The sequence below is a fragment of the Tupaia chinensis genome, unplaced genomic scaffold, assembly GCF_000334495.1.
Source record: "Tupaia chinensis unplaced genomic scaffold, TupChi_1.0 Scaffold146511_1, whole genome shotgun sequence".
Taxonomy (NCBI): Eukaryota; Metazoa; Chordata; class Mammalia; order Scandentia; family Tupaiidae; genus Tupaia; species Tupaia belangeri.
In genome coordinates this window covers 1,001-5,714 of record NW_006206366.1, presented here as the reverse complement: position 1 = coordinate 5,714, position 4,714 = coordinate 1,001, and the positions used below count along the sequence as shown (strand labels likewise).

The 4,714-nt window shown below is 38.4% G+C and overlaps 1 pseudogene; it reads left to right on the top strand.

The window, feature by feature from the left end:
• Nucleotides 1-3,628, top strand: part of LOC102489104 (putative ATP-dependent RNA helicase DDX47) — a 4,798-nt pseudogene extending 1,170 nt beyond the window's left edge.
• The last annotated feature ends 1,086 nt before the right edge of the window (nt 3,629-4,714 follow it).

Below are 4,714 nucleotides of genomic sequence, written 5' to 3'. Positions count from 1 at the left end.
TTAGTTTTCCTGATATAGTACTCCCTTCAGTTCTTCTTGAAGAGCTGGTCTAGTATTGGTGATTATTTTTCAGTTTTTGTTTGTCTGCAAATGATTTTATTCATTCTTCCCATTTAAAGAATAATCTCGTCAGGTATAGTATTCTTGGCTGAAAATTTTTTTTCAGTATTTTGAATATGCCTTCCATTTTTTTCCTGCATCATTTCTGTTGAGAGGTCTCATGTTAGCCTAATAGGGTAAACTTTGTAAGTGCCTTGACATTTTTCTCTTGACATGTTTAGAATATTGTCTCTGTACAAGATTTTAGCATCTGGCTATGATGTGCCATGGAGAGTATCTTCTTATGTTTTTTCTATTTGGAGTTCTTAGTATTTATTTGGTTTGTATGACTGAATGCTTCTCTAGTTTTGGGAAGTTTTCTACAAGTATTTCATGGAAAAGATTTTCTATGCTCCTGTCAAAATTATTCACTTTTTGTAATACCTATTATTCAGGTATTTGGGCATTTGATAATGCCTAGTATTTACCATAGGTTGTCTTTATTTTTCAATTTTTAAAAAATATTTTTGGTGATTTAATCTAAGTCAAAGGTTATGTCTTCCAGTTCAGAGATTCTGTCTTTTGTGTGGTCCAATTGGCTCTTAATACCTTTAAGGGAAGTCTTGATTTCTTTTACTACTGTCTTCATCTCTAGAAGTTCTAATTGGTTCTTTTTTATGATGTCTGTGTCCTCCTTCAAATCCTGGAAAGACTTTCTAATCTCTGTCACCATGAATATTCTGAACTCTATTTATGACAATCCTAGAAATTCTTTTGTGCTGTCTATGGTTGAAGAAAAGTTGCTCTATTCCACTGGGAAAGAAGTGTTTTCTTTTCCCCCCATATTTCTTGGAACTTTGCACTAGTAATCTAATGGATTATACACTTTTCCCACTTTTCTGATGTCAATTCTAAAGTGTCAGGGGAAGAAGAGCTCTACTTCACAGATGTGTTCTTGGTAGAGGGCTTGTCTTCCAGTCAGAGAAGTTGTGTGTTTAGTCGGCTTTAAGTGTTGATTTGTTTCTCAGTCTTTGAGAAGAGGTGCACCTGGGGCTGAGCTTCAGGGTTTTAACTGGGGAAGAAAGTAGGAGTTGTACCATGTGTTTCAGAAAACTATGAAGTCTGGAAATATTCCTGGCTAGGCAGAAGGAAGCAAGAGTTCTAAAGTGGTCTTCTAGCCTCAGTTCTTCTCACTGTCTACTGCTATTCCCTGCCCTGCAGTACAGGATCTGGGGAGCAATGGTAGCAAAGGGAGGAGGAAGAAGTTGGTCTGGGTAGCATTTGGAGCATTTTGAAGATGGTAGGAGGTCCTGAGGTGGTCTCCTGCCTCAGTTATTCTCATTGGCTGGCACTGATACCCATCTGCAGAAGGCTCTGGGGATAATGACAAAGGAAGGTTGAAGGGGCCATTTGAAACATTTTTAATAGAGATGAAAATGGGGAAATGTACAAAAACACAAAATCTAGATGGAAACAAGAAAAATTCCCAGAATTAAAAGAATTAATATGAGAAAAGAGAACTATGAAAGAAATAAATACAAAATAAGGAAAAAATACTTAAAGCTTATAAAGTAAAAAAACAAAACTGTTTTAAAGTGCTAGCTGTAGTAATATTAAGGAAGCTGGATCCAGCATGATGGAGAACATGGTTTGAGCTCCAAATCCAGTGGTTTGTGAGGTATTGCAGGTATGTGTGTGCATGTATATCCAAAATCCTGAAAGGAGGAAGAAATGGAGAAAAATGGATTCCTCATGGGGAATACTTTCTCATCCCCTCCCCATCTTTTCCTGATGAGCACATATACCCTTTGATTAAATTTAAGAAATGAATAAAAATAGAAAAATAAATGAATGCAAGGAAAGCAAAACTTAAAAGTAAAAACTTTTAAAATTTACAAATATGGGGACCAGCAGTTAGCGTAATGGATATGTCACTGGACTCCCATGTAGTCGACCGCAGTTTGAGTCCCAGACCCGGTGACTTAAACTCACACAGGGCATGTGTACATGCATGCCCAAGATCCTGAGAGGAAAATAGAGGAGAAAGGATTGCAGCATGGCCATCCCCCCTGGGGAGGGGGGTGATTTCTCGCTTTCTGTCTCTCTGTCTCTCTCTGTCTTTCTGGCAAGTGCATGTGCCCTATGGCAAAAATCTCTCCAAAAAAATGTACAAATATGAAACGTAATGAAAGGCTGCTTATTACCTACTTCTGGGTCCTTTAGTGAAGAGGGCGGTGTCCAAGGAGCATGATTATCAGATTGAAGTTTCATAGCCAACAGCAGAGGAAGAGAAGGAAGCTAAATTATTTAAAGACCCAGACATGACAGATGTATTATGTGAAGTTTCTGACCAGTTAGGATGGACAAAGCTCACCAAGATCTAGATTGAAGCTATTCTTTTGGCCTTTCAAGGTTGTGATATCATTGCGCTACCAGGAACTGGCTATGGGGAAATAGAAGCCTTTGCTTTGCCCATTCTGAACGTGCTGCTGGAGATGCCCCAGCATTTGTTTGCCCTGGTTCTCACTCTGACTTGAGAGTTGACTTTTCAGATCTCAGAGCAGTTTGAGACCCTGGGGTCCTTTATTAGAGAACAAAATGCTGTGATTGTAGGTGGAATTGATTCAATGTCCTAGTACCGAGCCTTGGCAAAAAACCTTATATAGTAATCACAGCTCTTAGTTGACCAATTGACCACTTGGAAAATATAAAATGTTTCAATTTAAGAGCCTGCAAATACTTGGTCACGGATGGAGCAGATTGAATATTGAATATGGATTTTGAGACAGAAGTTGATAAGGTCCTCAAAGTGATTCCCCACTATCGGAAAACTCTTCTTTTCCCTGCTACCATGACCAAGAAGTTGCAAAACTTCAGCAAGCAGCTCTGAAGAGTCCTGTGAAATGTGATGTTTCCTCAAAGTACCAGATGCTTGAGAAATTACAATATTATTTTTATTCCCTCTAAATTCAAGGATACCTAGTTGGTTTACATTTTAAATGAATTGACTGGAAATTGCTTTAAGATATTCTGTAGCACCTGTAACAATACTCAGAGAACAGCTTTGTTGCTCTGAAATCTTGGATTCACTGCCATCTCCTCACTACCTATGGACAGATGAGTCAGAGCGATCACCTAAAATCGCTTAATAAGTTAAAGGCAAAGGATAATTCCATTCTTCTAGCAACTGATGTTGCGAGCTGAGGTTCTTCATGTAGATATAGTTGTTAACTTTGACACTGCTACTCACTCCTAGGATTACATCCACCAAGTAGGTCAAGTGGCTAGAGCTTGGTGCTCTGGAAAGGGTATTACTTATGTTACACAGTATGATGTGAAGCTCTGCCAGCACATAGAACACTTAAAGGTGAAGAAACTTCCTGTTTTTTCAACACAGGATAATGAGATTCTGATGCTGACAGACCATGTAAGTGAAGCACAGAGATTTGCTTGAATGGAGCTGAGGGATCATGGGGAAAAGAAGAAGCACACTCAAGAGGATTCTGGGGATAATGATGACACAGAGGGTGCTATTAGTGTCAGGAACAAAGTGGCTAGAGGCAAAATGCAGAAACAGAAAGACTGCTAACCACTTTACAAAGACTTGAGTTACTACTTTCTGTTTTGTAAAAGAAGATTGAACAAGTGAATAAAACCTACTGCAGAGTTCTCAGACTGAAGGCTGTCAAACTACATCCAGAATCTGCTCAACTAATTCAGTGCTCAACTAATTCCCCTTTCTGTATGTTGGAGGAAGTAAATATATGTTACTACAGCATACATTTTTATAGAGTTGATGGCAAGACTACTGTTGTTCAACTTGGATTCTTTGCACATGGCATGCATTGACTGGGTTCTTCTATCATTTCACATAGACCTTTTTGCTTTCTCAGCTGGAAGTCAAGGACTAGGTTGATGGAGCACATGACCACTAATTGTAAAGGAAAGAAGAGTTTACTTCTATAAATGTTACTTCAACCACCAAAAAGAAAAAAAAAAAAACAAAAAAAACCCCAAAAAACAGAAGCACAAAGAAAAAATACAAATAGAAAAAACAAAATTTGTAAATAAAATCAGAAAAAATGAGAAGAGCAAAATCATGCTAGGTGGATAAAAACAAAGATAAAAAATTAAAAACAATAATTTTTTAAAATGTTTACTATAGAGTTTGTGTATTCACGCGCGAGAGAGAAAAGTGAGAAGTCACTCCCAAGGAGGATGGCCAAGTTACAATCCCTTCCCCCCCAATCTCCTCTTGGGATTTTGGGTACACATACATACCTACATGCTCAGTGTGATTCTCAGACAACTGGGTTTGGGACTCAAACTATGAAGCTAGCCATGTTAACCTCTATACCACTTGCTGGCCCCATAACAAATTTTTTTTACTAATGAGAGAAAGTACACAGACAATAAATATATAATTTTAAAACAGGGACCAGCAGATAGCATAATGGTTATGTTGCCAGACATCCATGTAGTTGACTGTGGTTTGAGTCCTGAACTTGGTGGCTTCAAACTCATGCCAGGTGGGTATGTGTGCATTCCTGAAATCCCGAGAATGGAAGAGAAGGGATTGCAGTGTGGCCAACCAACTGGGAGGTGATTTCTCACTTTCTGTCTCTGTCTCTCTGACTAGTGTACATGCCCTGTAGCAAAAATTTCTCTTAAAAAA